The sequence below is a fragment of the Bos indicus x Bos taurus genome, chromosome 10, assembly GCF_003369695.1.
Source record: "Bos indicus x Bos taurus breed Angus x Brahman F1 hybrid chromosome 10, Bos_hybrid_MaternalHap_v2.0, whole genome shotgun sequence".
Classification (NCBI taxonomy): domain Eukaryota; kingdom Metazoa; phylum Chordata; class Mammalia; order Artiodactyla; family Bovidae; genus Bos; species Bos indicus x Bos taurus.
The window spans coordinates 97,430,948-97,443,936 of NC_040085.1; the positions used below are offsets into that span (position 1 = coordinate 97,430,948).

The 12,989-nt window shown below is 44.3% G+C and overlaps 1 protein-coding gene across 3 annotated transcripts in view; it reads right to left on the reverse strand.

Moving 5' to 3' along the window:
• LOC113899224 (TIR domain-containing adapter molecule 2) overlaps positions 1–12,989 on the reverse strand; it is a 44,239-nt gene that overhangs the window by 11,827 nt on the left and 19,423 nt on the right. The window contains exon 1 of one of the 3 annotated variants that reach the window (XM_027552631.1): positions 5,543–5,640. The exons of 1 other annotated variant lie outside the window; for it this stretch is intronic. The gene's annotated coding sequence lies outside the window, so the exon portion shown is untranslated. Of the gene's footprint in view, positions 1–5,519; positions 5,641–12,989 lie in introns of those variants that run through there. One more of the 3 variants, XM_027552630.1, reaches the window with a different exon arrangement.

The following is a 12,989-nucleotide window of genomic DNA, read 5'->3' on the forward strand; positions in this document are numbered from 1 at the left end:
CACTTGACTTTGCATGCCAGGATGTTTGGCTCTAGGTTGGTGATCACACCATCTTCATTATCTGGATCATGAAGATCCTTTTTGTACAGTTCTTCTGTGTATTCTTGCCAGCTCTTCTTAATATCTTCTACTTCTTAGGTCCATACCATTTCTGTCCTTTATGGTGCCCATCTTTGCATGAAAGGTGAGTTGTCATTGATTTATTCTTTGGGTGAGTTCCATAGAATCCATAATGATGGAGAAGGCCCAGTCTAAATGAAAGGATTAATTGTATCAACTATTACCCAATGATACTTACTAGAGTCAAAGTAAACCAGGGCCTATATTTTCCACTTTAGGTTCCAGCTCTGGCATTAGAAAGGTTAGGCATCTTCAGGGGTCTGGCACCCTGCGTCTTCCCTGCACAGCACTCATGACAGTTAATTACTATGGTGTGAGTATCTGCTTAGGTTCTCATCTTTCCCATTAGCCTGTAAACTCTACTGGGGTAACACCAAATCTTTCTTGTCCCTGTATCTCCAGAGCCTTGTAACAGTCAGCATTCAACAATACCTTTTGAATGAACGAATGAATCATAAAATTCCACATATAAGATTAACAGTTTTTCAGGTTGAGGGACACCCAAACACAACTCTTTAACATCCTTATTATACAAATTATTGACCCAATCAGAATACGGACATGCTGCAGTCTATGGGGTCGCAAAGAGTTAGACATGACTGAGCGACTGTACAACAAATTTTATCTCCAGATTGAGTAAAGCATGTCTCCTCCACCTGCCAATAATATCCTGCTCATATCTCTTATAATATGCACTGCACTGTACTTTTAACTTGCCTTCCTTGCTGGTCTGGAAGGTAGCTTCCACCTTATTTCCCCAGACTTCTCCACCATGGAAAATGGCACCATCGATCTGCCCAGTCACCTCAGCCAGACACCTCAGGAATCACTGACATTGTCCCTTCCACTCCTACACTTTCACTTCTAAGCTGTCACCAAGTCAACCTGCAAAAGACATCTCAAAATGTTCCACTTCCTCCTTTATTGCATTTTCATTCTACATCAATATCTTTCCCCTAGTCCACTACACTGCTCCTTCCTAACTGGTCTTCTATGGCCACTCTTGGTCAGTCTAATTCATTCTCCACTCAGCAGCCACACAATTTTAAGCTATGGTTTTTCCAGTAGTCATGTATGTATGTGAGAGTTGGACTATAAAGGAAACTGAGTGCTGAAGAAATGATGCTTTTGAACTGTGGTGTTGGAGAAGACTCTTGAGAGTCCCTTGGACTGCAAGGAGGTCCAACCAGTCCATCCTAAAGGATATCAGTCCTGGGTGTTCACTGGAAGAACTGATGCTGAAGCTGAAACTCCAATACTTTGGCCACCTGATGCAAAGAACTGACTCATTGGAAAAAGACCCTGAAACTGGGAAAGACAGGAGGAGAAGGGGATAAAAGAGGATGAGATGGTTGGATGGCATCACCGACTCGATGGACATGAATTTGATCAAGCTCCAGGAGTTGGTGATGGACAGGGAAGCCTGGCGTGCTACAGTCTATGGGGTCCCAAAGAGTCTGACACGACTGAGCAACTGAACCGAACAACCCTCCAATGGCTTCCCACTGCTCTTAGAATCAGAATTTCTTAATATGGCAAAGGATGCCTTTCATGATCTGACTCCTTCAGCTCCAAGCTCATCTCATGCTTCTTTCTCCTCTGCTCCCCCAGTTCCCTACACGTGGGTTTTGTTTTATTTCTCAAACTTGCTCAGCTTTCTCCTATCATAGGATCTAGGGAACTATTTTATTGAAATTTTGAAGTATGAGTTATATGACAATGTATTTCTTATTAGAGAACTTGAATACAGTATTGTAGGCTAGCCAACATTCTACTGGAGGTAAATAATCAAAATTTTCAAATAGTAGGGAATGGCAACATAAACTATGCCATACTATTCACATGACGAACTCTGGAAATCATTACAATGTTTACAAATGTTATGAATTATTTTAACGACATGGGAAAACTTTAATAACATACAAGAAATTTTAATGATCCTGTACTATGATCTTAGCTTTGTAAAAACAAACTACAGAGAATACAGGTCGGAAAGAAGTACATCAAAAAGGTAACATTGTTTATCTGTGTATGGTAGATGTATGGATGTAATCTGGGAAAAAATTTATTTTTTTTTTTAGGAAATATGTTGCTCTCTAGGTTTTGTATTTCTAAACAGAGGTCATGTTAACCTGGTGCCCCAGAGAGTATATTCCTTAGGTGCCACACGTGCACATTTTGGATGGGTTTAACCCACATCCAGGTTTAACTCTGCTTGACCTCCCCCCTTTTTTTTTTAAACCTATATACAAATTTCTAATAGTTGGGGTTTTCTAACTCTAAACCGAATAGTGGTCCTCCAATATTCCACTGAACAACACACACAGCAGAGGACAGAGCATTCATTTCCACAGTACCTAAAACAGATCCTTGAGCAAGTAAATGTTAAATTACTTTAAAAAACTGCTTCTATCAAGGGTTTCCTGGTGACTCAGTGGTATAAAGAATCCACCTGCCAATGCAGGAGGCATGGGTTCAATCCCTGGTCAGGGGAAGACCAGGATGCCACACTCCTTGGAAAAACTAAGCCCGTATGCCACAACTATTAAGCCTGTGCTCTAGAGCCCAGGAGCTGAAACTACTGAAGCCTTAGTGCTCTAGAGCCTGTGCTCTGCAGCAAGAGAAACACCAGGAGAAGCCCATAGGCCACAACCAGAGAGCAGCCCCGGCTCACCGCAACTAGAGAAAGCCCAGGCAGCCACGAAGATCCCACACAGCCAAAAATAAATAAATGAAACAATTAAAAAAAAACTGCTTCTGTCAGGTAGAAAAACAAAAAAGCACAAGCTGATCTTCCCCTGCAGAGCCTGCCTCTTTTCTCAGCTGCTAAGATGCTCCATGCTAATGAGTGCTGTCTGATCAACAGAGAAGCCTAGGGCAGGAGTTCTGATCCCAACTTCCCTCAAGGCTTCCCTTTATCCCTCCTACTCATTCCATGTTCCAAATCCCTTTACTTTGAATTTTTATTTAATCTTCTACCGTAAATATTTATTCAAACATCTGAAATCCCAATTCTGACATGAGAAAGTTTTTTCTATTCTTTTAAAAGAGAGGAAGGTAGGATATACACTACTGATAATATCACAGAACTAGCTGCTTGGGATTAAAATAGAAAATAAATATTATAAATTAAATGATCTTTTATTCCCCAACAGCTTTTTGAGAAGATGAAAATATTGCTTTTTATTTCCATTCCCACATATTTTAAAAAGAGAACTGAATTTTGTTATGCAAGCTTGATATTCTGTGGTACTGGCTTAGTCACTACACAACTTAAAAATGCATATAATAACCTCTGAACAAGCACCTTCATTTATCTTCTTCCTGTTATGATGACCTGCTTCTGGAACCATTCAACAAGGCTCCAAGTCAGAGATTACTGCTTCCCACTGAAGAGAAGAAATTGGAAAAGAAAAAAACTTGCATATTCTTTCCAGTAAATGGAGGATTTTCCTTTCATTTTCTATATTTCAAAAGGAGAACTGGCCTTAAAGTGCAAATCTTCTCCAAAACAGAAACATTTTACAAAAACGCAAACTGTACATTTTATCAAAATGAGACTTGGGAGAAAAATGCTTGTGCTCTTTTAATATTAGAGAGCTTTAGCAACCAATGATTTAAAAGTGCCATCAGCTTCATGGGATATTAGAGAGTACTGTTCAGTATCTAACAGCCACTGACCCAGACAGTCAGGGTCGAGAAGATGTTACCAGGACTAAGGCAGTAATCCTTGAGAAAGCCTGAACAGGGGAATGGGTAAAGTAAAGGTGTACAGCCTGCGACAGGCTAGCAGAGACCCCTGCAGGCAAGGAGAATGGAAGCAAAATCAGAGCCACTCCAGCCAAGTGAGCAGGGTGGGGAAGCTGGAGAGATCCCCATGAAAGCAGTCAGGGGTGTGATGACACAGGGTCTGTAGCCACAGTCAGAGTTTTGTTTTTATGATTCTGATGAGAAGCCACCAGAAGGTTCTGAAGAGAGGGGAAAGCTCTGACTAGATATTTCTAAAACTAGCTGCTGTTTGGAGAAACACTGAAGACAAGAGCAAGGCTAGAGGCCGGAAGACGTGATCAGTCGTCACAGTCTTCCGAGTACAGCAGGACTGTGGTTTGCGTTCGAGAGGGCGTAACGTACGATCAGATTTGAGCTATCTTTTCAAGGCAGAGTCAACAGTTTGCTGGATGCTTGGATGTGGGGTCTGAGCTGAAAAAAGGAGTCAAATGACAATCCCTAGACTTGCAGCCTCACTGGATGGCAGTAACATTTCCTGTGATTAGGAAGGTAAATGAGAGGAGAACGGAAGAGAGGACTGAGTGGGTGCCTGTCAGTAATTCTTCTGGAACACACTAAATTTAAATGCCCATCAGACTTCCAAGTGGAGATGTTAAGTTAGATACTAGATGTGAATCTAGAGCTCAGGAGAGAAGTGAAGCTACAAAGAAAAATCTGTAAGTCTTATAGACGGTATTTACAGTCATGAAATACGCCTTGGGATAGAAATTGCCTTGGGAGAAAGCATGGTTCAAAAGGGAATCTGGCCCAGAACCAAACACCGTAGCAGTCTAACGTGTGGTAGCTGAGAAGAAGAGAAGCCTGGAAACATAGCAAGAGTGGCCAGGGAGGCGGAAGGACATTCAGAAAGTGGCGGTGAGCTGAGCGCCACAGGCAGGAAAAAATATCGAGGAGGAGGGAGCAGATAACTGATTCATAGGAGGTGAAAACTCGCACAGATAACTGATTTATCAGGAGGCATTTGTTAAATGAATAAATTTAAAAAATACCACAGGGAGCAAATGACTCTATAGATGAAGTGCAAAACATCCAACACACAGCTGGACATTTGAGGAATAGTCACTTTGCTTCAGGAGGAGGAGGTAAGTCTGTATCTGCTCATCTACTTTTTTATTTCAGTGAGTTGCTTAACTCCATCTGTAACCAACACATTACTTACGATGTTAAAATAGGCCACATTTTTAAGGATTTTTAAAGTTTACTGCCATGAAAAACTGGATAGGTCCTAACAAACAATACTGAAAACGAGCTCACCGCTGCCAGCCCTGTCTTTTCATCCAAATTAGCTTTTGGACAAGGTCCCAAATAAGCAAACCAAAACCAAAACTTTCAGCACAGACTCAAGCGTGCCTGGCGGAGGCTCCCACCAGGAGAACTTTTAAAGCCTTCTGAAACGCTGGGCTCTTTGCTTAGGGTTCTGAGATTTCTTTAAAAAAAATAATAATAAATAGGTTTTATAGTCAAAATGAAGCTTCAAGAAAGGTAGAGTTGCGAGAGGGACCCTCCCCTCAGAGGAAGGCGACTCAGCCGAAAGGACGGCCGGCTCCCCGACCCCCGGCTCCCCGAGGTGGCCGCCCGCCCGGCCCCAGACCTCCCGGAACCCGGCCCACCCGAGCGGACGCCGGCTACTTGCCGGGTAGGCGCGCTGCTCCGAGCCCCGCGGCGACGTCTTCCTCGCCCGCCTAGCGCTCCGCGACTTCCGGTGGGCGGGGGTCGAGAGGGCCGGCGGGCGGCGCGGATCCGCCCCACGCCCGCGGCACGAGCGCAGCGCGCGGAAGTCTGGGGGCCGGCGCGTCCCGCCCCTCGGGGGCGCGCCGCCACTTAGCCGTCTGCGGGTCCACCCCGCCCGCGGGGAGGCTGGGGTGCATCAGGCTGGAAGTCTTCGGCTGGCGGTGGGAAAGAGCCGGCCGGGACAGCGAAGGAGAGGAGCTCGCGCAGGGGAGTTCAGCCCGCGCTGCTGCCTTGTTGTTATTGTTTTTTAAAGGCCCACGAGAACCGACTCGGAGGTTAGGACGGAAGAAGGACTCCACTGTCTTCCCTGCAGACCTGGGCTCTGGGGTGGGAGCTGCAGCCGCGGCCTCTGCGCCTACCCAGCGCGCCCGAACACTGAGCCTGCAGCAAGCCCCGGGGCTCCCAACAGAAGCCTCTAGATGCTATAAAGGAAGGAAACAGCCAGTCTCACCCAAACTCTGTAAGACCCTTCTCGAGGTACAGCGACTCTCCAGTTCCTCCAAGTTGGTCCCTTGACTTTCCCTATCTCTTTGGGGTTCTCTCACTGACTGCTGCAGCAATCAGCCACATCCCTGGTTAGGGACGGTGGCGCATCAGTAACCACCCCCCTTCCCCCAAACGCACACATGCCAGGCCGAAAGCCACCTTGAGAAAGATTCCTTTCTCAGATTCTGTATCGCAGCCGAAACGCCACTGAATGTTTAGGAAGAACAAAAAAACAACCAAGTAATCTAAGACTTTGACAGTGTGGATCACAGTAAACTGTGGACAATTCTGAAAGAGATGGGAATACCAGACCACCTGACTTGCCTCTTGAGAAATCTGTATACGGGTCAGGAAGCAACAGTTAGAACTGGACATGGAACAGACTGGTTCCAAATAGGAAAAGGAGTACGTCAAAGTGGTATATTGTCACCCTGCTTATTTAACTTATATGCAGAGTACATCATGAGAAACGCTGGGCTGGAAGAAGCACAAGCTGGAATCAAGATTGCCGGGAGAAATATCAATAACCTCAGATATGCAGATGACACCACCCTTATGGCAGAAAGTGAAGAGGAACTAAAAAGCCTCTTGATGAAAGTGAAAGAGAGTGAAAACGTTGGCTTAAAGCTCAATACTCAGAAAACGAAGATCATGGCATCCGGTCCCATCACTTCATGGGAAATAGATGGGGAAACAGTGGAAACAGTGTCAGACTTTATTTTGGGGGGCTCCAAAATCACTGCAGATGGTGACTGCAGCCATGAAATTAAAAGACGCTTACTCCTTGGAAGGAAAGTTATGACCAACCTAGAGAGCATATTCAAAGGCAGAGACATTACTTTGCCAAAAAGGTCCATCTAGTCAAGGCTATGGTTTTTCCAGTGGTCATGTATGGATGTGAGAGTTGGACTTTGAAGAAGGCTGAGCGCTGAAGAATTGATGCTTTTGAACTGTGGTGTTGGAGAAGACTCTTGCGAGTCCCTTGGATTGCAAGGAGATCCAACCAGTCCATTCTGAAGGATATCAGCCCTGGGATTTCTTTGGAAGGAATGATGCTAAAGCTGAAACTCCAGTACTTTGGCCACCTCATGTGAAGAGCTAACTCACTGGAAAAGACTGATACTGGGAGGGATTGGGGGCAGGAGGAGAAGGGGACGACAGAGGATGAGATGGCTGGATGGCATCACTGACTCGATGGACGTGAGTCTGAGTGAACTCTGGGAGTTTGTGATGGACAGAGAGGCCTGGCGTGCTGCAATTCATGGGGTCGCAAAGAGTCGGACACGATTGAGCTACTGAACTGAATCTAAGACGATGAAAAGCCAGATACATAATCCTACCCTCTCTCTCTCAGGCTTCCAATCGTAATCATACCCAAAGACCCCAAGTCAGAAATCACATACACGACCACCACCCCACTTCCCCCACCCAGTATGCAGGCCCATTTCAGGCAATCCCTTCTCACTGATGAAGGAGGAGAACTCCATTACAAAACCTCAGAGAAGACAATGAAGAGTAAACTGGAATTGAAGGCCCATACCTGGATCTCCAGGGCTTCCCTGGTGGCTCAGCTGGTAAAGAACCCCCCTGCAATTCACAAGACCCAGGTTCCATCCCCTGGAGGAGGGAACCCACCCCAGTATTCTTGCTTGGAGAATCCCATGGACAGAGGAGCACCTGGATCTCAGAGGCTTACTACATACAGGTAGAGCTAGGTTATTTTCTCTCCTTCTCCCCACTACCTAACATCAATCAGAATGGGCCATCGAAGGTGGCACCAGCAGACTGTTTACTTGGTGAAATGCACTATTAAGCCTATGTCAACACAATTCATTATCCACTGACAGCTGGGTTTTCCTCCATCCTCTGTTTCAAATAGTGGCCTCCCTGTTCCTAACCCTGGTACTTTTGTTGCCTTTTCTCTGGCAATCTCCCTTTGTCAACTGACAAACTTGACCATTGTCTCCTCCAGATACTCAATGTCCTTGATGTTAACAACCCAGGAGCCTTCATGCTCATCCAACTTGTTAAAATTCTCTTTCAGGTTTTTCCTGCCTGTTCCTCTTCCTCTGGCAGCCCTTTAAATCACTGCTTTCCAAACCTTTTCATTGAAATACCATTAATGACAAAGGTGATAAACATTTACTTCCCCATTCACCACCCACATTACACGCATAAATTAACTATGCATAAATGAACCTAAAGTGACTCATGTCAAGGACAAATTGAATTGTCTCATTTTAGGTTTTAAGTTGCTCCAAATTCTGCATTGTTCTTCATAAATATTCACATGCTGTACTAAAATTTCAAATTGGTTACAAGTTTAAGTTTTCTTCTCAAATTATCCAGTACAGGTTTCAAGAAAACACACCTATCACTTATGCCACAAGTATGAATTATTTAGTGTCTTCTATGTGCTAGGCCAACCTAGATAGCATATTGAAAAGCAGAGACATTACTCTGCGAACAAAGGTCTGTCTAGTCAAGGCTGTTTTTCCAGTGGTCATGTATGGATGTGAGAGGGGCTGTGAAGAAAGCTGAGCGCCAAAGAATTGATACTTTTGAACTGTGGTGTTGGAGAAGACTCTTGAGAGTCCCTTGGACTGCAAGGAGATCCAAGCAGTCCATTCTGAAGGAGATCAGCCCTGGGTGTTCTTTGGAAGGAATGATTCTAAAGCTCAAACTCCAGTACTTTGGCCACCTCATGCGAAGACTGACTCATTGGAAAAGACTCTGATGCTGGGAGGGATTGGGGGCAGGAGGAGAAGGGAACGACAGAGGATGAGATGGCTGGATGCCATCACTGACTCAATGGACGTGAGTCTGAATGAACTCCAGGAGCTAGTGATGGACAGGGAGGCCTGGCGTGCTGCGATTCATGGGGTTGCAAAGAGTAGGACACGACTGAGCGACTGAACTGAACTGATGTGCTAGGCACTACGGATACAATGTGAACAAGACAGACATTGCCCAGTCCTCACAGAGCTTTTGCAGTCTAGAGCAGGAGACAGACAAGGGGCGCTGTTTACAATTTCAGATCTACTCACTGAAAAGCATGAATGAATGAATGGAAGAAAGCAGAGTAATGTGCTAATTAAGTCAGTAAAGAGATGGCTTCTCTGACATTTAGGGTGTTTTTCCTGTGGCTTCACACCCCTGAAACCCTTGGCATTCCTTGCTGATGTTTTCAGGATGTTGATCCACTGTCCTCTTTCACTTACTCTACCATTTCCCGGGATATCTTACGTATGTCCAGCAGACTCACCTCAGTCAGTAAGGGCATAAATGATTTGTACATGATTAATGAACTTAACCTCATTGACATAGATAGATTATGGCACGATGCAATTTCAGAATATTCTTTTCAGATACATACAGAATATTAACAAAATCAGATCATATTTTTGGCCACTGAGAAAGTCTCCACAAAGCAAAATCAAATCAAATCAAAAGATTGAAAAAAAGTGAATATATACACTAACCACTAATCTGGAAAACAAAAGCAAAAAGAAAAACAAGAAAAGCTCCTGTATGCTTGGAAATTAAAAGGCAGACTTCAAAATATACCATGGATCATGAGATCACAACATGACTCATCAAGTATTTTGATTTGAATATTACTAAAAATGCTAAATATCAAAACTTGCTGGATACAGCTAAACAGGAGAGGAATTTCTATTCCTAAACACACGTCAGAAAACAAAGCAGGGAGTCACTTATCTGAACCACATCATCAGGCAATCGGGGAGCAAGCCGTTCTCTTCCAGCCACCTTAGGCCCCGTGGGGGCCTGCTGGGAACAGGACTTTTAAAACGACAAATACGTCTGGCAGGCTGTGGTTCAAGGCCATCTTTGCTGGCTATTAGCAGGGTCTACGGAGCCAGAGGGAACACACAACTCTCTTGAAAATTGAAGGTGTATATGCTCAAAATGAACTGAATTCTATCTAGGCAAGAGATGTGCTTATGTGTACAAAGCAAAGAACACACACAGTGATGCCTGGAGGAAAACCTAATAAAACTAGAGTAATCTGGGAAAAGATAACACGCTCATGCAAACAGTGGCATGGCTCCTGCCAAATTCCAAAGCAACCTTCTTACAAAGGCCACTGGACACAGAATCCATGTGATGCTGTACTCTTCAAGGATTTAAACTTATTGAAAAGTAAATCAATAAAAGTGTGGTTAAAAAAAAAAATCAGAGAGAAAAAAACCCCAGGGAATGAAATCCAAATAAAAAGACAGAAAAAACAAAATAAGGCCAGAAATTAAAAAACAGGAAAAAGTAACAGAGGACCAAGAAGAGCAAAATGTAGTTCTTTGAAAAAGATTAATAAAATGAATAAACCACGGGTAAAACTAAGTAGGAAAAAAACAAGATACAGATAACAGTATTAGAAATAAAAAGGAAATATCACCAGAGGTCCTAAGACATTTAAAATGTGAAAGGTATTAACAGCTTTGTCCCTATCAACTAGGTGAGATAAACTGGGAGAGGCAGTTGTCCATGCATCTCTTATGTTCCTCTGTCTTAATGAGTATGTGCGAGATCCTGGCTACCATTTACAGTGGGCAACCATGAGATATGAGGCACAGTCACCCTCCACAGAGAACAAGCAAGCTTACTGCTTGCTGTTAAGAGTGGTGAATTCCTTAAGCTCAGATGTGACCCAGACCCACTGCATGTGTAGCATCGACTTGGGCCTCATGCCACTCCCAGGGGACTTCTGAGCAAGAGGAATCACTGCAAATACGCTGAAAGTAGTGTTGCTTGCTGTGTCACGAGCAATAAAACCTTTTTTCTGATCCAGGAGTTTTGTGTCTTCTGCCAGAATCCATCAAACAGTAACAGGCATTGTATGTGGGTAAAATCAAATCCCAGACCTGACAAAATGGATAGGAAGGACTTCCAGTGATTCTGAAGATACCATCAAATTCTCTCCCCTCAAAACAAATGTAAACTGGACCAAACAATTAAAAACTATCACTTGGGGGTTCTGGAAATTGACCAAATTCAAACAAGTTGATAATCATTTATTCACTTTGAAAAATCCTGCTGAATTCTGGGTTGGAATCTGTGGCATTCTTGGCAGGAACTAACTGTTCTCATCTCCTGACCCTTGTACGCGCCTCAGCTTGGTTGGGGCAACAGCGCCACCACGGTGAGGCCAACAAGGCCAGGAGCCCAAATTCTGCTCTCAGTCAAGTCCACACCTGGTGTGCTGTCATAAAAACTGCAAACTTGGGAGGACATAAATGGGGAAAGCTCACAGCTGTTAGCCTGAAGTCATGGCCCATGTGAGGTGCACAGCAGACCAGTGGACTAGCCAAAAATCTACAGGGAGATTCTGGAGATGAGAGAGCCCACTGAGGGTCAAGGTCAGCTTATCACTTACCTTGCAAGACTGGGAGGTTACATGTACACAGGGAGAAACATGCCTGCCCCTGCAGATATCTGCATTTGAACCCTGGTTCTAGCACCAACTGTCTGACCTTTGGCAAGTCAGTTTAATCATTCTGTGTATCAGTTGCTTAATCTGTGAACTGGGAAAGAGCAGTGTTGAGAGGAACACATAAATTATATTGAATGTAGAACATAGTGCAGCAGGCACATAGTATTACTCAAGTGTTTACTGTTCAGTTCAGTCGCTTGGTCGTGTCCGACTTTTTGCCACCCCATGGACTGCAGCACGCCAGGCCTCCCTGTCCATCACCAACTCCTGGAGTTGACTCAAACTCATGTCCACTGAGTCGGTGATGCCATCCAACCGTCTCATCCTCTGTCGTCCCCTTCTCTGGCCTTCAATCTTTCCCAGCATCAGGGTCTTTTCCAATGAGTCAGCTCTTCGCATCAGGTGGCCAAAGTACTAGAGTTTCAGCATCAGTCCTTCCAGTGAATTTTCAGGACTGATTTCCTTTAGGATGGACTGGTTGGATCTCCTTGCAGTCCAAGGGACTCTCAAGAGTCTTCTCCAACACCACACTTCAAAAGCATCAATTCTTCAGGGCTCAGCTTTCTTTATAGTCCAACTCTCACATCCATACATGACCACTGGAAAAACCATAGCCTTGACTAGATGGACCTTTGTTGGCAAAGTAATGTCTCTGCTTTTTAACATGCTGTCTAGGTTGGTCATAACTTTTCTTCCAAGAAGCAAGCGTCTTTTAATTTCATGGCTGCAGTCACCATCTGCAGTGATTTTGGAGCCCGAGAAAATAAAGTCTGTCACTGTTTCTACTGTTTCCCCATCTACTTGCCATGAAGTGATGGGACCAGATGCCATGATCTTCGCTTTCTGAATGTTGAGCTTTAAGCCAACTTTTTCACTCTCCACCTTCACTTTCATCAAGAAGCTCTTTAGTTCTTCTTCACTTTCTGCCATAAGGGTGGTGTCATCTGCATATTTGAGGTTACTGATATTTCTCCCGGCATTCTTGATTCCAGCTTGTGCTTCTTCCAGCCCAGCGTTTCTCATGATGTACTCTGCATAGAAGTTTAATAAGCAGGGTGACAATATGCAGCCTTGACGTACTCCTTTCCCTATCTGGAACCAGTCTGTTGTTCCACGTCCAGTTCTAACTGTTGCTTCGTGACCTGCACACAGATTTCTCAAGAGGCAGGTCAGGTGGTCTGGTATTCCCACCTCTTAAACAATTTTACAGTTTGCTGTGATCCACACAGTCAAAGGCTTTGGTGTAGTCAATAAAGTAGATGTTTTTCTTGAACTCTCTTGCTTTTTCGATGATCCAGCAGATGTTGGGAATTTGATTTCTGGTTCTTCTGCCTCTTCTAAATGCAGTTTGAACATCTGGAAGTTCATGGTTCATGTACTCTTAAAGCCTGGCTTGGAGAATTTTGAGCAT